The sequence below is a fragment of the Protomyctophum bolini genome (assembly GCF_963924005.1).
Source record: "Protomyctophum bolini genome assembly, chromosome: 14".
NCBI lineage: Eukaryota > Metazoa > Chordata > Actinopteri > Myctophiformes > Myctophidae > Protomyctophum > Protomyctophum bolini.
In genome coordinates, this window is record NC_137875.1 from 3,504,882 (window position 1) to 3,529,169 (window position 24,288).

The window sequence follows — 24,288 nt, forward strand, 5'->3', positions numbered from 1 at the left end:
CAAACAAACCCTGTTTATCATTGGCAGTTTGGCACAGTGTGTGACTGACAACACACGTCACACACACACACACACACACACACACACACACACACACACACAACACACACACCCCTACCTTGTCAAATTCTTGTTCCTTTTTTTACTTCCGTGAGAAGGCATCATATTTCATGTGCTTGATAAAATACAGTGAGAGTAACATGTTGACTTCACACATTGAGACACAATTAATTCAAAGAGATAAGAGAGATAAGAAAGGTTTCATGGGGGGGGGGGGGGGGCATAACTTTTACACTTTTTTTTGCCCGTTGGGACAATTCCAGATGAAAGCAAACAACATCCGAATGGATCCACCAGAGGGCAGCGTACGACCACTTTACAGCAGAGCTCTAGAGAGAAGATCGTTCCCATCATTGGCCAATAAAATGTTTGCTTTGCAAACCAATTTAATTATCTTCAATTACAGTTCTATGAAATCATGAAACAGACTTTACTGTGGAGTTTATTGACTTGTCTTACCATGATTTAACTTGCTATTTCCAGCCATGAAATCACTTTGGTCAGATTTTGTTTTGTCCTTTCCCTCCAATAACACACAAGTATTGTGTTTCTGTTTTGATTTCTTTCTCTGCTAAACATAAAGACCTTTAACGCATTTAGACCTGACGTCGAAATAAAAAAATATAATTATGTGTATTTGGCTGCCAACCCCAATTTGAAAATATGTTGTTCCAGGGACCCCCAGAAGTAAAGATTTGAGTTGAAATGTTCGCTCTGAAAGAATATATATATATATATTCAAAGATTTGCGGCCCATTTTCAAGATTTTTCAAAAAAAGAAAGCAGAGCTTGTAGATCTGCCATTTTTCAATAGCTAAAGTACACCATAATGCTTAAAACACCAAAAAGGGGTTCCCGTTCAGATTGGGTTAAATGCTTACGATAAATGTTCATTTTTCAGACTTCTGAAACCGACTGCAAAGCGCATACGGAGATCCATGACCTCTCTTTAACCCATTCTGAACGGGAACCCATTTTGGCGTTAGCATCATGTTATGCTTTAGCTATTGAAAAATAACAGATCTACAAGCTCATAGCGCGCCACCGAGTGGCGCGCTACGAGCTTGTAGGTCTGCTATTTTTGAAAAATCGAACGACCGACATTTTTATAATCTGATCTCAGGTCAGAATGGGTTCATCAGACGAGTGTGTGTCCAGTGGAAACCTCGTTATGAATCTGATCTCAGGTCAGAATGGGTTAAGTACAATTTCCTGCGGGGGAAGAAAAAAAAAGTGGGGCTAATTTCTCCTAACTCTGGCTATTAGCTACCATAAGCATGACCGGGACGTTACCTTTTGTTTGGGCTCCCTTGAAACCACTATCTATTAGGTCGCTCTAAACCAAATCCCCGCGTAGGCCTGAATTTAATAAGAGAATAGTTTTGCTCCTATATTTTAACCTCGTTATCCAATATCCTGTCTTTATAGTCTGCAGTGTGTTTTTCAGCCCATGGATTGACCCCATAGCTGGAGGAGCAGGCTGCAGTGGGTTCAGAGTCGCTGATCCTGCATGGATCTCTCTGCTTCTAGAGGAGCACAAGAGTTCACTCACGGCCTCCGCTCTCCGCCAGCAGCACCGTTTAACGCATTCTGACCTGAGATCAGGTTCATACGCACGGAAGAGTGGTGGTTCTTTAATGCATTTTGACCTGAGATCAGATTCTAAAAATGTCTTCTACATCCTGACAAATTTTCCATTCTGACCTGAGATCAGATTCTAAAAAATGTCTTCTATGTCAGTCGCTCTTCGATTAAAAAAAAAAAAGAAAAGCAGACCTACAAGCTCGTAGCGCGCCACTCGGTGGCGTGCTATGAAAAGCCTTTTTGGGGTTTTTTTAAGAATTATGTTATACTTTAGCTATTGAAAAATAGCAGATCTACAAGCTCATAGCGCGGCACTCGGTGAGCTTGTAGGTGTGCTATTTTTTTTTTCAAAGTCGTGAAAATGTGGCACAAATCTTTGAATAAATATTCTTCCAGACTGAGCAAACGTTTTGAACTCATACTGTATCTTTGCTTCTTGGGGGGGGGGGTCCCTGAAACAACATATTTTCAGATGGGGGGGTTGGCGGACTATTACATATATTTTTGGGGGTCCTTGACATGAAAATGTTTGAGAACGACTGACATACAGTAGAAACATGGTGGTTTTTCAGAAAACTGTGTAGAATGGTCCTCCTCAGGTCTAAATGGGTTAATTTCTTCTTTTAGCCACCAAAGGAGATCGTAATAGACATGGCTTTGTGAATGTTGTCAGAGGTCTCTACAATTTACTCCGTGGTGGAAAGTAAACTAAAGTACATTTACTCAAAGTACTGCACAACATCTTGAGGTATTTGTACTTTACACTTGAGTATTTATGATTTCCAATACTTTTACTTGACTATAATACTTCACTACATCTCAGAGGCAACGTTGTATAGGCTTCTTTTAGGCCACTACATTTTAAATATTTAGCTACTATAGTTACTTTGTTTGGTTATTTTGACAAAACATAGCCTACAGTAACCACTTCAGCCCTTGTATTATACAGTATGCATTATACATTTTGGCAATTTGAAAAGAATACCGGAGAACAAGCTCGTAGTGCGGCACTCGGTGCCGTGCTATGAGCTTGTAGATCTGCTATTTTTCAATAGCTAAAGCATAACATGATGCTTAAAACACCAAACCTGCTGTCACAGTTAAGCCCATATATGGAGATCCCTAATGTCATCAATATATTGGCCAGCAACTACACATCCATATATGTTGATCCTTCCTCAATGTCTCCCTTTTGACTGACACCTGTCCATTCACATGTCAAACTCTATAGACGGGCCTGCCCCAAAGTTATTAGTCCAGCCGGTGGAAACCTCTCAACAGGCCCACCCATGTCCATTCAAACTCTCTAGACGGGCCTGCCCCAAAGTTATTAGTCCAGCCGGTGGAAACCTCTCAACAGGCCCACCCATGTCCATTCAAACTCTCTAGACGGGCCTGCCCCAAAGTTATTAGTGCAGCCGGTGGAAACCTCTCAACAGGCCCACCCATGTCCATTCAAACTCTATAGACGGGCCTGCCCCAAAGTTATTAGTGCAGCCGGTGGAAACCTCTCAACAGGCCCACCCAACTGTCCATTCAAACTCCAGACGGGCCTGCCCCAAAGTTATCAGTGCAGCCGGCGAAAACTAGAGTTCATGCTTAAGTAGGCTATAAAATAGGGTTTAAGTTGCGCGGTTAAATGAAGATGTGTTATGTATCATCATGGCATGGGGGTTTTGAAATGTGTTAAAGGACCACTTCACCACTTTTCAACCTATCTTCATATAATAGGTCCTCACTAATAATCCTTTTTTTTTCCAGTTCAGAAACCGTCCTCCAGTGACATCATCGATGGGGAATACAAGCCTAACAAAAACTGCAGGCTTTCTAGTCCTGAAAAGTTGCGATGCGAAAATGGAAGCCATCGTTCTCACGATAATGAAAATCCAAACATTTTTGTAAAAATAATCTGCCTAATGATGATGATGTCACTGGAAGACGGTTTCTAAACTGCCCACAGCCCTCCTATGAGACACAGACTGAGTAGGAAAAAATCGTGCCATTTTATCATGATTATTAGTGAAGACCTATTATATGAAGATAGGTTGAAAAGTGGTCCTTTAACCCATTCTGAACGGGAACCCATTTTGGTGTTGGCATCATGTCATGCTTTAGCTATTGAAAAATAGCAGATCTACAAGCTCATAGCGCGCCACCGAGTGGCACGCTACGAGCTTGTAGGTCTGCTATTTTTGAAAAATCGAAGAACGACTGTGACATTTTTAGAATCTGATCTCAGGTCAGAATGGGTTAATCAGACCAGTGTGTGTCCAGTGGAAACCTCGTATGAATCTGATCTCAGGTCAGAATGGGTTAAGTATCATGGAATATATATATATAGTATCATGGCATGGGGGTTTTCTCCAGACGGCTACAGCAGCTTGAACTGCAGTAAAACCCATAATACTAAAATACTAAATGCATGTTTCACCTGAAACGGTGATAAGCACAATGGGACAGTAATAGTATAGCACTCTACTGTACATCCCACTGATTACAGACGTCATGCATGCTCACGTTACCGGAGCACTTACTGTACTTCCCCCCCAACCATCTGCAGGAAGCATCTCTTCTCGCTCATATCTGCCCCGGCCGTCGCTACGGCTATTCCAGAGACTCTTAACCCATTCTGACCTGAGAACAGATTCTACTAAATGTCTTCTTAAAATCATGACAGTTTTCTGAAAAACCCTAAGTTTCTAATGTCAGTGGTTCTCAATGATATGTATTCGGCCACCGAACCCCATCTGAAAAAGTGAAAATATGTATTGTATAGTTCCAGGGACCTCCCAGAGGCAAAGATTTGAGTTTAAAATGCTCTGAAAGAATATATATTCAAAGATTTGCGCCACATGTTCACAGGTTAAAAAAAATAGCAGACGTACGAGCTCGTAAGCGCGGCACTCAGTGCTGCGCTACGAGCTTGTAGATGTGCTATTTTTCCAAACAGCTAAAGTACAACATAATGCTTTAAAACACCAAGTGGGAAGGAAAGCAAAGGTACCATGTTTACCCAGGGTAACTGGACTAAGCTCAAGAACTTGTTTACAGCCAGGCCCTGCTCATAGAACATTTCATGGTAGGGGTTCAATGCCTTGCTCAAAGGGCACTTCAGCGGTGGTCATTTTAACGTGCCGGTCCGGGGATACAAACTAGCGACTTTCCGATATCAAGACCGCTCCGCAAAACCGTTCGGCCACCGCTGCCTGTTCTCCCTCGTCCAGAAGGGGTTAAAGTGGACGAAACCAGAGGCAAGGGGGCTCAGGCCATCCATGCCACGGAGAGACGGAGCGTACAGTGCAGCAATCTTTGAAACGTATAAAAGTGAAATGGGAATAAGGGGGGCGTGTGGGGCGAGCAGGGCTGAAATGTTATTTGGACGGCGGCCTGCATAAGAATAGGAAGTGTGTTTGGTTTCTCATTCAGCGAGGAGGAGGGCCTCATTGTGATAAGAAAATAAACTCTAATGTTACCTGATCTGGTATAACCCATTTTGGGCGGGAGAACCCCCTTTTTGGTGTTAGCATTATGTCATGCTTTTTTAGCTATTGAAAAATAGCAGATCTACAAGCTCGTAGCGCGCCACCGAGTGGCGCGCTACGAGCTTGTAGGTCTGCTATTTTTTGAAGAATCGTGAAAAGTGAGATGAAAGTGTCTGACATAGAAAAACTGCTTTTTCAAGAAAACAGTCAGGATTTATTAGACATTTTGCAGAATCGTTCCCAGGTCAAAATGGGATAATGTGGACCAATTACCACTCCATTGCACTTCATTACAGGACTGTGATAGGGGGGGGGGGGGGGGGGGGGGGGGGGGGGTCAGCGCTCAAGATGGACCGTCCAGCCGGCGGGGCTGGTGGGGGGGTGGGGAAATTGAGTCGTCATTGATAATATGATAAAAAGTGACAGTGAGTGGGCCCTTTCCAACGAATTATTGAAACTGTACAGTTGATAGAGGAAACATTATAACCTCATTTGGTAAAGCAGCTGGCCTGGCAGGCACTTGAGTCAAGCAGCTTGTCTCCCACAGTACAATGAGAGGCTTTTATGGACAGAGAGAAATCTAAAACTATCTAAAACAGAATACTTTTTAAGACTCTCCCGCTCATTTGGTGTGTCTGCTCTCTCTCTCTCGGTGTGTGTGTGTGTGTGTGTGTGTGTGTGTGTGTGTGTGTGTGTGTTCGGTTCGTATAATGTACAGTCAAACAAGCTGGCCACATCATGCAATACGACTGTATGTTATCTTATACTCCATAATGGGGCATTAAGCCTCATTTAGCTATACCGATATACTGGAACTCTGAAACTAACTGGTTCTCTGCGAGCGACACCGTTGGGGCGATATGGAGCAGTACCGTATATGAATTAAAGCACACTAGACCTGTACGTGCCCGAGTGTGTGAGAAAGAGAGAGAACAGGCCCTTTTCTGGTCACCATAGACCACTGAAAAAATAACTGACCATAATAAATGTAAGTCTACTACCAACCTTTAATTGTTGCTGTTTTGTCAAACGGAAGTCCTCCATTTTAGACGTGTGTTGCTGTGTCGGGCTATGTAACGATGGATTGTTGTCAGCCTGGATGCATTTGACACAGCACATAGCTGGAGATCTCTGGGAAAAGGAAAGGAAAGGAAAGTTACTATGTTTACCCAGGGTAACTGGACTAAGGAAAGGAAATGTACTATGTTTACCCAGGGTAACTGGACTAAGCTCAAGAAATTGTTTACAGCCAGGCCCTGCTCATAGAACATTTCATGGTAGAGGTTCAATGCCTTGCTCAAGGGCACTTCAGCGGTGGTCATTTTAACGTGCCGGTCCGGGGATACGAACTAGCGACCTTCCGATATCAAGACCACTCCGCAAACCGTTCGGCCACCACTGCCGGGTGGGTGGAGAGTGCAACCTGGCTGTGAGAAGTAGTTCTCTGTGCCTGTGTGTGGAGAGTGCAACTGTGAGAAGTGGGCAAACTGTCTGTGTGGAAAGTGTACTTCGCAATCAATTCGGCCCACTGGCAGAGCCTGATTGGTTGAGCTTCAATTGGCTAATTGGCTGAGGCAGAGGCTGGAAATTGCACAGGTGAAAGGAGTTGGCCTCATTGGGCCCATGACTGGCAGAGCCTGACCAGAGCCTTTTGTGGTGGTTCTGGACAACGGTGTATCCCACAGACTCGATACCGGGCACTGCACTCCCTGTGGGGGTGTGGATGGCGTGTGTCCAATGTGAAGTCGGTGGGGCGAACCGCGAACGGCCCTCGAGTTTTTTACTCAGATATTTAGCCTCTGGGGGGTCCCTGGAACAACATATTCAGATGGGGGGTCTCTGACTGGAACAACATATTTTCAGATGGGGGTCCGCGGCCAAATACAGATAATTCTGGGGGTCCTTGACAAGAAAAAGGTTGAGTATAGAAACTCAGAAAACTTTTAGGATTTCAAAGGCATTTTTTAAGAATCGTCCTCAGGTCTAAATGGGTTAAGGTTGCACTCTGAGCAGTCATGACATCCGATAACAATACAGCAACAGAATTATAGTAAAATAAATAACCAAATCGATCCGAGTGTCATTTCAGTCCCTCATCAGATGACAGAGGCAAACGCAATAAAATGCGCCGGTATATACTACAATAATAATAATAAATAATAATATTCATACACCCTGCTGAGTTTTCCACAGTGGTATATGGTCATGGTGACCTTTTGTTTGCCTCAGTGCCAAGTGGCTCCATTTGAGGCCTCTTGAATAAATATAAATCAAATAAACCGCAGGTCAGACATACATTTTCAATCCATCAAGGTAATCAGATTATGTTTACCAGAATGGGGAACTATTCTAAAATGTTATAAAAAAAAAACATAAATAGAGTTTACACAGTCAAATCCTCAGTGTTCAAAGTGGACCCGTAAAAGGGTCCATTATTTTGTGCACTCTCAGGGTTAAATCAGCACTGAAGATTTGACTGTGAAGGTGAGGAATAACTAGGCACAGGAAATGATGAGCAAACAGCTGGATAAGATTCCAATTACTATTAAACAAGCAGTGCATTGAGTGGTAAAAGAGGAAAATAGCTCTGGCACTTCTCAACGCCAGGGAGCTCCCAAATAGCTGGCTATTGTCATGCAACTGAATTAAATTGGTCTATATACAGGCTTTAACCCCAGGATGGTGTAGGTAGCTGTCTGTGTGTCTCATGCTTATTCTTGCAGTGGCGGTCAAGATCTAAAAAAGGCAATTTTAATAAATAATCATGGTTTTTGTCGTTACATGTTTTAACCTTGTTTAGTTGCTATAGATAGAAGGATGAGGTGTTGTTTTCGTCAACTAAAACTAAGACGAAAAATGTCGACTATACCGCTCTCCACTGACGAAAACTAAATGAAAATAAAAACTAAGCTATGATGACTAAAACTAAGACCAAATATACTGACAATTTCGTCAACAACTATAAAAACTAGACTAAAATGGGACTAGTGGACAAGAGATCCAGTATAAGTCATTTTATAAATTGATTGCGTGCTGAAAATAGCCGATCTACAAGCTCACAACACGTCGCAGCGCGACGCGTTGTGAGCTTGTAGATCGGCTATTTTCAGCAAGAGTAAAAACAGTCATAATACAACGGCATCAAGACCTGCCTAAATCAACTGTAGATTTAGTCGAATAAAATCTTATGATATTTAGTCGACTAAAACTAGACTAAGACTAAAACATTCCAGGTGACTAAAATGTGACTAAGTGAAAACTATTCAAGAGGACTAATAATGACTAAAAGTAAAATCTAAATCTGCTGCCAAAAACAACACTGGTTGTAGTAAAATGACAAGTATATAACTGTCGACAATACAGTTTTATTTTCTCAAAGAGAAGAGCCATTGTCAACCCTATACTACAGCGTCACACACAGCGTATAATCTTGCTTGAGAAAGCAGGCAATATATTTTCAAACTGTACAGTGACTTCAAGACATTAATAATTCATCAAGGCCATGAAGTCATTACCTTCGACGGAAGGAAATAATAATTCATCAAGCATTTAAACAGGCCACTTAAGTTAATCTCGCATATCTAAAATGGGGCAATATATTGAATGCACGCTCCGTTGATCAAAACTGTTGTGGAACAACTTATCGGGCCGGCATCTTTTCAACTAGTATTTAACCCATTCTGGGCGGGAACCCCTTTTGGTGTTAGCATTATGTTATGCTTTAGCTATTGAAAAATATCAGATCTACAAGCTCATAGCGCGCCACCGAGTGGCGCGCTACGAGCTTGTAGGTCTGCTATTTTTTGAAAAATCGAAGAACGACTGACATAGAAACATAGCTTTTTCAGAAAACTGTCAGGATGTAGAAGACATTTTTTAGAATCTGATCTCGGGTCAGAATGGAAAACTGTCAGGATGTAGAAGACATTTTTAGAATCTGATCTCAGGTCAGAATGGGTTAAAGATCATTTTACTTCCATCTACTGTCTCTCTACTCGGCTGAAGTCACCGTGACACGATAAGACAAGCCAATTTGGACGTCAGCTTTTGGCTGCAGCATTAATAATCACGGCCCGGCCAACAGATAACTGTGCCTTTTATTTATTTATATTGAGCCTCCTCTCCGCGTCGTGCTCGTCTAGTTGAAGATATACTAGTTTCAATTTCCAGAGAAAGTTTGCAAGCTTTAGCCCCTCTTTGTGGAGCAAATGTGACAGATTTCAGGTTCATTAGGATTCATCGGGCTGACAGAGATGGATTCATGAGCAGAATCCACAATATGGGTGTAGAACTATAAAGCAGAGTCCATGGATCTCTGCTATTCTGCCTTAGAGTTGATACAGTACTGATCGTGTACTGTATGTAGTACAGTCGCGTATACTGTAGTAGTACGCTCTGGATTAAAACTAATTTAGGTCTGACGTCGAAATTTTAAAAATGTCTTCAAAAGATTTCTGAAAAACCTTAGTTTTTGAGCGGTGGTGCTCAATATTTCATGTCAAGGAATCCAACAATTATAATGTAATATGCCTCCCCCCCCCACCCACCCCATCTGAAAATATGTTGTTCCAGGGACCCCCCCCCCCCCCCCCCCAGAAGCAAAGATTTTAGTTAAAATGTTCACTCTGTAATAATATATATTCAAAGTTTTGAGGCACATTTTCACGATTTTTCAAAAATAACAGACCTACAAGCTCGTAGCGCAGCACTCGGTGCCGCGCTACGAGCTTGTTGATCTGATATTTTTCAATAGCTAAAGTGTAACATAATACTTAAAAACACCAGAATGGGTTAAGTGTAGATTATTTGCTATACATTATACAGTAAAAGCTGCATTCTGGAACTTATTTGAATGAATAAAACGTACAACAACACATTCCAGGTGACTGGAACATTAACCTATGTTAATAACCTGTTCTGTTGTACCGTTCTGCATGTTTCTACACCATACTGTCCATGCCTAACAGGAACAAACTTTTCAGTATCATCCGTATTGCTTCCTAGATCATCGGACTTCCTACACACACACTTTCTGATATGAACAATAATGCCATCACACGGTTAGCACTTTCAATATCAAATGACACTGATCATCCTCTGTATCGCTTATTTTAAACCTCATGCCATCTGGACAAAGATACAGAACACTGCCATAATTCTCTCTTTGCGCAGAAGCACAAAGTTTGGCCTTTAATTAATAGTGTGTTTAGTTTGGCCAAAGTTTCGAATTCCGATTGCAGTAATAAATCCTGTCCTCTGAAACAGTGACAGTGAGACACTACAGTTCCTACAGAATGTTTCTCAGAGTGTAACTCAGAGTTTCTCAGAGTATAACTCAGAGTTTAACTCAGAGTTTCTCAGAGTGTAACTCAGAGTTAAGTATAAACAAACAAGGGTACCATAATAATGACAATGTGTACAATATCTGAGTTTGATTGACAAATTGGATACATTTGAGTTTTCTACTGTATTCTCATTTTAATCTGTTTAGTCCCTACTTTAATGTGGCACGTACCTCCGACAGTAATTTAGTACTCTCTTTAGGAGTATAAGAATTATACACATGTATGTAAGAACTTCCCAGGGAAGTATAGCCCACTCAATTGGGTTCTCTGTGGAACTTCAAAGTGCCTTAATGGAGTGGTTTCATAGTTGTTAAAATACATTTCTTTAACAGACCGTTTTCTTAGGCTAGGTAAGAGGTGGTGGTGTGGCCCGCATAGCCGTCTGGGCACCGCGGGTTCGACTCCCGGCCTTCACTGCGTGTCACCCATAGAGTAATAAAAGGATAAAGACCGAACCGGAGCGGAGTGCTACGACTGACATAGAAACATACTGTAGGGGTTTTACAGAAAGCTCTCATGGTTTAGAAGACATTTGTATAGAATCTAAGTTATGGGTTAAGTTACGACACACATAGTATGATCAGAGTAGTGTGTACTTCCAGATTGTATATATTCAGAGTATAGCAGTGTGTGTACTTCCAGATTGTATATATTCAGAGTATGGCAGAGTGTGTGTACTTCCAGATTGTATATATTCAGAGTATATCAGTGTGTATGTAGGTAAACTGTACTTCCGGATTGTAGCACAAGAGGTCAGAGCTTCACTGCAAATAACACTGACATGTTTCCACATCTCCTCTAGAGCAATGCTTATAAGCCTTTTCAGGCCGTGACCCCCCCCACCACCCCCCCCGCCCCATAATAATCATATGTGAACTGGGGACCCCCACAAAAGAATCATATGTGAACTGGGGACCCCCACAAAATAATCATATGTGAACTGGGGACCCCCCAAATGAATCATATTTGAACTGGGACCCCCCAAAAATAAGCATATTTGAACCCTTACAAGCACTTGGAATTGTAGGAGTTGAGGCATTCGATGTTGTTTAACTGGGTTCCACAGATAAATGTTGTGAAGATGTGAGGCGTTGTGAGGAGCTGGTAGATCGGCTATGTTCACAATGTCCGCTTCTTTCTTATTGGCCAATGTTTAGTATATAGTTTGTTGATTACTTTAGATGCAGTAATGGTATATTTTCACTTCATTGTCCTCTGGGGACCCCCCCCAAAATCATGTTGGGACCCCCCTGTGGGTCCGGGCCCACAGGTTGAGGACCACTACTGTACTGTACTGTTTGTAAGACTGCATGCACTCATTGTTACCATGGATGCCTGAGAGATGTGCATTTAAATATGTTTGCTCAAAACGTCATTACAAATCCAATTAGCCAGCGTCATTATTAGATGGCGCAGAGTGACAATAGTAAAATTGTAAATTGAAAATGCATCTTCAAATGACTGAAGGCCTGGATGTGGATCCATCCGGATCTCAGACAGCTGCTGTTCTAACCTGGCAGTGATGCCCAGATTTAACCCATTTAGACCTTTTTGATTGATTGATTGAAATATGTATTAACAGTTTGCAGAGTTACAGTACATTTCAAGCACAAACTCAATACAAAGACTGTTAACTGTGAGTGGACGACCCAATAAAGCATTACACTTGTTTACAAGATAGGGTCCACCTTGTTCAATTTCTATACGTCAGTCATTCTCAAACATGTCAAGGACCCCCAAAAATATATGAAATTGGCCGCTGACCCCCATCTGAAAATATGTTGTTCCAGTGAGCCCCCCAGAAGCAAAGATATGAGTTAAAAACAGTCGCTCTGAAATAATATAATTATATTCAAAGATTTGCAACACATTTTCACGATTTTTCAAAAATTGCTGATCTACAAGCTCGTAGCGCGGCACTCGGTGCTTGTAGATCTGCTATTTTTCAATAGCTAAAGTAGAACATACACCAAATCAACAACAATCTTGAGGTCGGTATGCAATTCTATCGTTCTTGTTTAGTGCCTATGCTAGTTTGTAGACTTATGTTCAATTAATAGCAGGATGAATTGCCCAGAATACATTTGTATAATGATTATGATTAAATTGTCAACTTGAACAACAATGTCTTTCAACTCATTTTTATCTTGCCCGTAGCTGTTTTTTTTTAAAGTTTGGAAGTCTTTTATACCTGCTTTTACATTGGCTATACTCCAAATCTCTCTCCCATCTAGCAAACAGATAACGCCCTGAGCCATTAACCATGCCTTGAGACGATAAGCTAGTGAAGTTAGCCCGAGGCCGGTTACCAGCTGATTAGTGACATGATACACTAAAAGGCTTACATTATGGTTACTTTGTTTCAAAGATAAAGGTAAACTGAATAGAATCACCAGTTAATTGTCCCTATTTTGGGAAAGTCATTTATATAGGCAGACGTTTTCAAGAAATAATTCTGAAAATATCACGGAAATAGCAGATCTACAAGCTCAACGCTGTGCAATGTGACATGCTGTGAAGTGTTTAAAAGGTGCTATAAGTGATAGTCTTTGGTTAAAACTAAAAGTTAAAGCTCTATTTTCTGATAGTAATCAATGCTATAGGGTGTTACTGTTAACCCATTTATGTTATACTTAAAAAATAGCAGATCTAAAAGCTCATACAGTAGTGCGGGCACCGAGTGCCGCGCTACGAGCTTGTACTGTAGGTCTGCTATTTTTGAAAAATCGTGAAAATGTGGCGCAAATGTTTGAAATCTTTGCTTCTGGGGGGGGGGGGGGGGGGTCCCTGAAACAACATATTTTCAGATAGGGGTCGGCGGCCAATTTCATATATTTCTATATTCCTTGACATGGAAATGTTTGAGAACCACTGACACAGAAACATGGATTTTTCAGAAAACCGTCAACATTTAGAAGACATTATGTAGAATCGTCTTCAGGTTTAAATGGGTTAAAGAGAAAATACATTGTCAGGTGGGTTACAAATGTCATCCAATCAGGAGAGAGAACTCCACAGAGATCATTTATCATGTATCTATAAGTTGAAGCAAGGCCCCTAGTAACAGGAACAAAAACATATCCATATTCATATTGAGTCCATATGTGGACAGATTCCTGACTGCTCACATATTTCTTACTAGTTGGACATCATAAGATATGGTGTGCCTTAAAAGATGAAAGAATTGCCAATGAATAGACTTCATCTGTTGAAGCCACGATGTGATACGTACTTGTGAAGTTGTGTTTCCTCACAGACAGTATGTAGCTATGATTCATTGATGTAATACAAAAAAAAAGAAAGAATAATAATATATGGCGCTGGAAAGGGTTGAAGCCTTTGCTGAATTCAAACGTGCATTTTCCCCCCCTGCTAATGTTTTTAAAACTGGGATGACTGCAGGTTGCTGTAGGCTGTGTGACAGACTTATGGCCAACAATTGTATAGGATTAATCCTGAATAGAATCATTATTATGATGTTTCTGATGTATGTCAATCAGATTTAGAGCCATTTGGGCTAACCGTCCCTTAGCTTAAAGGGACACTTCACCCTTTTTGCAAAAGAATATATGTTAATGACGTTTAGAAGCTGTAGAACACTTTCCTGGGGGTCTTTATGTGTGTAATATGTGGTTTTAGATATTTTAGATTGTAGCAGTGAGCCTGTTGTCTCTGATGTCATGGACACTGGCCTCACTTCCTTCCTGGACTACATGTTGTCTCAGTAAGACAGCTCTCCCCCCTATCCACAAGGAGGAGCAGTGCACCAAATAATTATGGGAATTGCAGTCCAGGAAGGTAGTGAGACCAGTGTCCATGACATCAGCGACACCAGGCTCACTGCTACAATCTAAAATATCTAATAACACATATTACACACATAAATACGCCCAGGAAAGTGATCTAAACCTTCTAAACGTCATTAACATATATTTTTAAGTGTCCCTTTAATGTAGACTGTTTTTCTGGACACAGTTCTATCAGGTATTCATGTCGCAATACAAGGTTTGCATTGTGCAAATTCTGTTGATGAAGATTAGAGCACCATCAGTTTTACTTCCTTCATCTCTTGAAAAAGGGTGCTGCCATAAGGGCCATTAATTATCATGGAAAGTTATGCATAGTTTTGCAATAATTAATCCCCGGTACCCAAACACTAATAAACACTGTATATACAGTGCTAAACCTGGCAATTGCATTCCTCTGACGACAATATTGAATCAATGTTGAGCTCATAACCATCATAAACCATTCCATATTGAATCAATGTTGAGCTCATAGTCATAACCATCATAAACCTTCCAAACAGATGATGTTATTCAACCTATAGAAATGATACGGTATGGTCACATTAATTCAAGGCTAAAGCTATGATGAAGCAAAAATTGTCGAGTCCAGCTTCATGCTGTCAAAAACGATTCCTATCCCTGGTTTGACACGGCGTTCCCACTATAGTTCCTCAAGCATCATGGGCAACCTCGACACCGATGGGATTACAAGGTAATGAAATAAATCAATAAACAGCTAAGCTGATATCTTCCCACTGTGACGGTGGGCCACGTTGTCTCAGAGTCTGCTACAGCACTGGTTCACTAGCCTGAGCTAACGTGTTAAGTTTCTGGTCTATAGGGGTGGGTCGCGGCTGAGATTTGCGCACGCCCTGATAGGATCTCACCGATCTGTCCGTCAGCCCTGGCCACTCCTCTCCCACCTATAGTGAAGCGCTACGTCACATCATTTGGAGCGACGCCCACCCGGAAGCGTTGACTCCCACTTCTAGACCAAGGCAGCCAATGCGTTCCTCCAGGCTTTCATTTTTCGTGCAGACGAAATGAAAGCCTGGGTATCGAGGCTACTGGTTCACAAACTTTCTCCAAGTCAAGGACCCCCAAATTGACACTAATTACTTGGCCCCGCGGACCCCCGTTAGAGAAGATATGCCATATTAGACCCCCGTTAGAGAAGATGTTTACGGCTCTAGCAGTGACTCTCAACCCGTTTAATTTCAAGGACCCCCAGTTTGACATGCATTAGTCTATACGGACCCCCATTTAATGGCATTTCTATCTCTGGGACCCCCAATTTATATTGTAAAATCAATGTTAATTTAACTCTGAGAGTGTAAAAATGGAACCAAATGGACCCATTTGGTTCCATTTGTATACACTCTCAGAGTTACAGACCCATAAGGGTCCATTTTGGTTCCAAACTATCATTGAGCTGCATGGGACCCCCTGGAACTCCCCCAAGGACCCCACTTTGGGAAGCACTGTGCTACAGTACCAAGAACCCACCCTCGGTAGGACGTACAGTACCAAGAAACCGCCCTCGGTAGGACGTACGGTACGTGTGCTGTGAACCCTTTATGGTAGATTATATGTTTTTAACCATATGTAGCAGTCTGGGATTCCTTGTGAATGAAAAGTGCAATACAAATAAAATTAATTATTATTATTATTATTATTATTATTATTTAGGTAACTTCTGCTCAGGACACTTGTAGATCAGTGTCTTCTCAAACGGTTTCATTCAAAGACAACCAGTTTGGAATGCATTAGGCCACATACACACCACCCCCCCCCCCCCCTGAAAATGTAAATGAAGAAATCATGACATTTCTGAGACCATTCATGTTTCTAAACTTGTATTCTATATTGCTAGTTTGATCACTTCAAACACACTTCCATCTTAAAATAAGCTCACAACACGTCGCGCTGCTACACGTGGTGAGCTTGTAGATCTGCTCATTTCGGTGTGCCACAGTGCAGCATATGCTTTCACAGAAGACTGAAGGCTTCTATGGAGTGAAACGAATGAAATCAGTGGTGGCGAATGAGAACTTTAATCCATGTTAACTATCAATCATTTAGCTGGGGGGACCACCTGGAGCCAGGGCAAGGACCCCTGGTGGGTCCCCGGAGGGCCCGGACCTCTCTTTGTAGACAATGGAAGAGATCAGGGCTTTATGAATAAGATGCTCCGGAGCATACTGTACATGTACTGTACATGTATATTCACATTGTGTTGTCAGTAACTAGATGATAAAGCACACAGACTGGGACTGAAGCTATCACGACATTAAGCACTTAAGCCATATATATATATATATATATATATATATATATATATATATATATATATATATATACATACACTAAGTGGTTGTGATGCAACGAACTGTGAGCTTGTACATCTGCTATTTTGAAAAATGTCTGAAGATTCTGAAAAATTGCCCATTTTTTAATGTCTCCGTTACCGCATCAAATACAAAATACTAATAGTCATTGTCCGATCTGTTCTGTAAGCCCACTGCTGCTTTCAGGGCAGATCCCAGTTGTAAAAGATATCCAGATATCATTCACTTTAAGCCTGATTTATACTTTGTTGTAGAACTGTGTATAATGTATATACATTAAGCATTAGGTGCTTAAAACGTCCATTTCCAGCTGGACATTATAGATCTCTTAACTTTCAGCAAATGGCGTGGACGCGACGTACGGGACAAGAAGAGAAGGACGAGACATTGCCGACTAGACTAGACCAGACTAGACACACGACGAGCGTTCCACTCTCCGGCTCTTAACAAGCATAGTAATACATCAGTCAAAAGCAATAATTTCACCATTAATGAAATTCCAATTTGCCTTCAGTGCATTTCCAACGTTGACATTTTCCACATTGCAACAGTGCTTTGATAAAGTTTTTAACCCATTCTGAACAGGAACCCGTTTTGGTGTTAGCATCATGTTATGCTTTAGCTATTGAAAAATAGCAGATCTACAAGCTCATAGCGCGCCACCGAGTGGCGCGCTACGAGCTTGTAGGTCTGCTATTTTTGAAAAATCGAAGAACGACTGACATTTTTTTAATCTGATCTCAGGTCGGAATGGATTAATCAGACCAGTAGTGTGTCCAGTGGAAACCTCGTATGAATCTGATCTCAGGTCAGAATGGGTTAAAATGCAGAAAGGCATCTAAGAGGCTAAAGAGCAGCCCGGGTGTCAGCGTGCCTGGCAGAGGACCATGGTACTTAATTTTTTATCACCACGTAGCCCCGGGCGATGGAAGCCTGAATGTTAACATTGGCTCCATTTTCATTATCATCACATGATTATGGATTTTACTGCATTTAGCTGATAATACAACTAGCAGCTCACCTTAACCCATACTGTGCGGGAACCCCCTTTTGGTGTTTTAATTTAAAGCATTATGTTGCACTTTAGCTATTGAAAAATAGCAGATCTACAAGCTCATAGCGCGGCACTCTGTAGGTCTGGCTATTATTTTTTTTATCGTGAAAATGTGGTGCAAAACTTTGAATATATATTCTTTCAGAGCGAATGTTTTTTAACTCGTATCTTTGCTTCTGGGTGTGGGAGGTCCCTGGAACGACATATTTTCAGATGGGGGGGCTGGCGGCCAAATACATATATTTTTGGGGGTCCTTTGACATGAAAAAGGTTGAGCACCGGCACTGACATATAGAACCACTGACATATAGAACCACTGACATATAGAAACCACTGACATATAGAAACATGAGGGTTTTTTTTCCAGAAAACTGTGTAGGATTTATAGAAGACATTTTGGTATAGAACCGTCCTCTCCTCAGGTCACAATGGGTTAAAAGAAGTTGCTCGAAGGTTTCATTTCGGCCCCAAATGAAAATTTTCATTTGACAAACAAGTATAATTAGGGCTGCACTTCTTGTTCGGATGTCAGTCTGTTTTCTGATTGAACTTAGACCAATTTGCCGCCACTAAATGAGTTTGAATAATTTCCCATTCTGAATGTCTCGGGGACATTTAGGCTTTGGGAGGGCTTTAACCCATTCTGACCTGAGATCAGATTCATACGAGGTTTCCACTAGGACACACACTGGTCTGATTAACCCATTCTGACCTGAGATCAGATTCTAAAAAATGTCAGTCGTTCTTCGATTTTTCAAAAATAGCAGACCTACAAGCTCGTAGCGCGCCACTCGGTGGCGCGCTATGAGCTTGTAGATCTGCTATTTTTCAATAGCTAAAGCATAACATGATGCTGACACAAAACGGGTTCCCGTCTAGAATGGGTTAAGTGGCAGCTTGCTTTTTGAAGTTGCTGATTATCCCATTCTGAACGGGAACCCATTTTGGTGTTATAGCACTATGTTATGCTTTAGCTATTGAAAAATAGCAGATCTACAAGCTCATAGCGCGCCACCGAGTGGCGCGCTACGAGCTTGTAGGTCTGCTATTTTTGAAAAATCGACATCTGACATTTTTTTTTAGAATCTGATCTCAGGTCAGAATGGGTTAATCAGACCAGTGTGTGTGTCCAGTGGAAACCTCATATGAATCTGATCTCAGGTCAGAATGGGTTATTTGATGCCTTCCCCTCTCTCTAGTCTCTACCTATATGCTCTTTTTTTTATAGCTTATACTTCAAAGTTAAACAGGAATAAAATAATTCCACATTGCCTACCTTAGAGTACAATGAGAATGTAAAAGTATTTCCCTGCTAGGTCTGGGAGGCAAAGTGATAATGACTTTAATAAGTGTGTAAATCACTTGGTTAGCTTCAGTGCTTCTTTGCTTATTCACTTTATTTCTTTCATGTGGCCTATTTTATAGGAATTGAATGAGTGGATTTGTTTCTGTTGAAACTAATAACTTTATAATATATAAAGACTTAAAGAGTATCAGTTTCATTAAACCTGCTAATTACAACTTAACCCATTTTGGTCGGGCACCCGTTTTGGTGTTAGCATTACGTTATGCTTTAGCTATTGAAAAATAGCAGATCTACAAGCTCGTAGCGCGCCACCGAGTGGCGCGCTACGAGCTTGTAGGTCTGCTATTTTTGAAAAATCGAAGAACGACTGACATTTTTAGAATCTGATCTCAGGTCAGAATGGGGTTAATCAGACCAGTGTGTGTCCAGTGGAAACCTCGTATGAATCTGATCTCAGGTCAGAATGGGTTAATAAATTGTGCATAACAAGACATGCTATATGAGTGACTCGCATATAAAAACCCTTTGTCACTGATAAATGTAACACAAAAAAAATGTGGAGACAAATATATATAAGTATGAAGGTGAATGAGTCTCCGAAAACTATACTAATCACATTTTGTAGCATAATCCTGACAAGTGGACCTCAGTACTGTAAAACGTATGTATTTTCACCCATAAATGTGTCGATAATGCATTTTGCCTATTATACTGACTTTTGGATGCAACATATATTTCAGAGCGAACATTTTTAACTTAAATATTGGCTTCTGGGGGGGGTCCCTGGAACTACATATTTTGAGATGGGGGGGGGGGGGGGGGGTCCGTGGCCCAATAGAGATAATTCTGGGGATCCTTGATATGAAAAAGGTTGAGCACCACTGACATAATATAGAAACATGGGTTTTATAAACTATAGTAAATGAAACGGGTCCCGTTCAACTGTTAACAAGATGGATCTAATACCGGGGAACTGGAGGGCTCCACATCTGTGCCATCACAGAAACGTTGTTTTGACCCAAAATGCCATCTGGGACCATAAGGAATAGGAGATGCAGGCGATTGAAGGAAACAGATAGAATGGATTATTATGGGGGTGACGATCTAAGATGGGTGACCCAGTGTAGTGACAACAACTAGCTAGCTATCCCGATCTCGGCCAATGGCGGTATAAGTGTTAAGGAAAGATACTGTAGATCTGATCCACTGGACATATACTGTACAGTAACATACTTTATAAAGTCTCTGGAAGTATCTGCAGTATACTGTTAGAACCTCATGGCAAATTATAATATATTTATGCCATTCTCTCCTAAACTCTATTTGACGAGTGTTTTGTGAATCCGTTTGGCATTCATTCTATAGCTCGTTTCTGTCTAATACAATAAATCTAAATATATTAGGAGAGAAATACCGCCGCAGATTACCTCCTATCAATAGTCCTGTAAGCCTTTGGTTCTGCTCCATAAGATGACACATTATCCATTCTGACCTGAGAACAGATTCTACAAAATGTCTTCTAAAAACTGACAGTTTTCTGAAAAAAAGATATGTTTCTATGTCAGTCGTTCTTCGATTACATTCTTTTTAGCAGATCCACAAGCTCATAGCGCGCCACTCGGTGGCGCGCTATGAGCTTGTAGATCTGCTATTTTTCCCAATAACTAAATCATAACATAATGCTTACAACGAAAACGGGTTCCCGCGCAAAATGGATTATTCAAAAGAGGCCTCCGTGCATGGCAGAGAAAAGTGCACTTATTTGTGTTATTCTTCCAACCCAAATGGATTTGGTAGTTGACCTCAAATCAGAGTTTACAGCTATTTCAGTGGAGGCTTAATCCTCTCATCTCCAAGAATATAATGCCAACGCAAAAGTCATTCAAATAGAGAAATGGAGGGAATAACCCATTTTGACCTGACCTGAGATCAGATTCTAAAAATGTTCTTCTACATCCTGACAGTTTTCTGAAAAAGTTTGTCGTTCTTCGATTTTTTCAAAAATAGCAGACCTAAAAGCTCGTAGCGCGCCACTCGGTGCATCAGTTTTAAGGACAGGTCACACCAATGCAACTCCTCTCAACTCACACCAATGCAACTCCTCACTAGTCCTAGGAACATAACAGTTTTAAGGACAGGTCACACCAATGCAACTCCTCTCAACTCACACCAATGCAACTCCTTACTAGTCCTAGGAACATAACAGTTTTAAGGACATGTCACACCAATGCAACTCCTCTCAACTCACACCAATGCAACTCCTTACTAGTCCTAGGAACATAACAGTTTTAAGGACGTGTCACACCAATGCAACTCCTCACTAGTCCAGTAGGAACATAACAGTTTTAAGGACAGGTCACACCAATGCAACTCCTCTCAACTCACACCAATGCAACTCCTTACTAGTCCTAAGGAACATAACAGTTTTAAGGACATGTCACACCAATGCAACTCCTTACTAGTCCTAGGAACTTAACAGTTTTAAGGACATGTCACACCAATGCAACTCCTTACTAGTCCTAGGAACATAACAGTTTTAAGGACAGGTCACACCAATGCAACTCCTTACTAGTCCTAGGAACATAACAGTTTTAAGGACATCTCACACCAATGCAACTCCTTACTAGTCCTAGGAACATCACAGTTTTAAGGACAGGTCACACCAATGCAACTCCTTACTAGTCCTAGGAACATAACAGTTTTAAGGACAGGTCACACCAATGCAACTCCTCACTAGTCCTAGGAACATAACAGTTTTAAGGACATGTCACACCAATGCAACTCCTCACTAGTCCTAGTAACATAACAGTTTTAAGGACAGGTCACACCAATGGCAACTCCTCACTAGTCCTAGTAACATAACAGTTTTAAGGACAGGTCACACCAATGGCAACTCCTCACTAGTCCTAGTAACATAACAGTTTTAATGACAGGTCACACCAATGGCAACTCCTCACTAGTCCTAGTAACATAACAGTTTTAAGGACAGGTCACACCAATGCAACTCCTCGCTATAGTCCTTGTAACCAAAGTTTTAAGGACATGTCACACCAATGCAACTCCTACAACTAAACAGTTTTAAGGACATGTCACACCAATGCAACTCCCTGCAACAAAACAGTTTTAAGGACATCTCACACCAATGCAACTCCTCACAACAAAACAGTTTTAAGGACATGTCACACCAATGCAACTGCCATTGGGGATAATGGTTTCATGCAACTACTAGCAAACCGTTTGGGTGGCAAATCATTGGTGCGGTTTGGGCCTAACTTGTGGAGAGTTGATTTCACTCTTCAATCCAAAAAAAGTGTACAAAATGTAAAGTTTTACACTTTCAGACTTAAATTGACATTCCTATTTTTGTGGTTACTGGTTCATCGGTTCCAAACCCACTGGCATTCTACATAAATAATCTATATATAATTAATAAAGACCTTTAGCATTATTACATGAATCATTGGATTTCACTAACATTTCAAGGCTTTTATAAAACATTTTCCAAACATTGTCCAATACCCGCAGCCTGGTAACCACTAAGTAATACATGATAGATGCCATATTGATTTGTTAATAAGGGGGGGGGCGTCAAGAACACGCTAGTCCTCCCAGCCTGTGGTGATAAATGACATCTTAATAACAGTATCGGTTCAACGAGGACAGTAAAAACTGTAATTCATACTATAATATAATTATGACTAATTGCCATAATAACAGATGTTTGTGAATGTAATCAAATTAATTTGACCTTTGGAAACCATTTCAAATGGTATGTGGTCAAATCAAGTATCAATGTGTGGCTGTAAGAATATAGGACACAAGGCGACTAAAATTGAGTTTTGTGGTTTGATGGGAGACTTTCTAAACAGACAACTAAAAATGGTGGCATTAGGAAGTTATCGATGGAAAACGGACGACTAACTCGGTTATCGTCGCACCACATTTTGTTGTTTGCAGTGCAAACAAACAACAAACTTTTTAGAAGTAATTAGAGCAAGATAGCGATTATTTGTATATAATTTCCCCTGGTAAGGATTTCTACAGATTAAATCAAACTTAACCCTCCTCACCACAACAGCACAAACAGTGATACATCAGATTTGGGTATCTACGGTTCACAGTTTGCACCCCCCCCCCCCCCCTTCCCCCCTGCTTTGTCCTGGCAGCCAACACATGGTGTACAGTACTGTACAGTACAGTACGTTATGCTATACTGCCACTAACGGCGTGCAATGATGTATCCTTTGATGGGAGCAGTGAAGAGTTACAGTCCATGGTTTGCGTGTATATATTATATTTCCTCACATTCTCACAAGCCTTATTATCACCGTGGCTCTCCAGATATAAAAGCATCTATATTATTTTGCCATTAATACGACACTTGATCACATACTGTATATATATGCTGTTGTTGAATTGGAGAGTTCACTTCAATGGCCGTAATATCGTTTACCTTCCACTCCTCGTCGCCAGGCGTGGTATCTATGGTGACATCCCCGGTTGATTGACAGGTGTCAGGTGGCGTGCCCGTTAGGAGGGAAGCGTTTGTTGATACAGGCGTGCCCCTCCCACATCTTCTGCCCCCGACACCCCTCTCCCCCGACCCCATAAAGGCCCTCCTTCAGCAATGTACACACACAGCACTCTGGGAGGAGTACGTAAACACACGCACACACACACACATGTCACACACACACACACACACACACACACACACACGTCACGCACACAGCGACATTAACCCATGTTGGCCTGACATCGAAATTAAAAAAAAAAAGACCTTGTGTTTCTGTATCAGTGGTGCTCAATATTTGTCAAGGAACCCAAAACTGTTATCTAAAAAAAAATGTTTGTTCCAGGGACCTCCCCAGAAGCAAAGATTTGAGTTAAAAAACGTTCGTTCTGCTTCCTTCAATAAAAATTAAGTGGAGAAAAAAATAAAAAATAAACATGCGTTCGTTCGTTCTGAAAAAATATATATTCCAAATTTGCGCCACATTTACATGATTAAAAAATAAATAATAGCAGACCTACAAGCTCGTAGCGCGCCACTCGGTGCCACGCTATGAGCTTGTAGATCTGCTATTTTTCAATAGCTATAAAGCATAACGTAATGTTTAAAACACCAAAAAAGGGGTTCACGCCCAAAATGGGTTAAACAGTGTGGCGGGCTTGGGGGGGGAGGAGGGCGGGGGGGAGGATGGGAGGGGGGTGGATGGCGGATAGGCAAGTGGGGGGGGGGGGGAGCCGGCGGGAGTCAAACAAACGCTGGAGTGTGGCGGCGGTAAGTTTGCATTTGCCCAGCATACCAACAAGCTGCT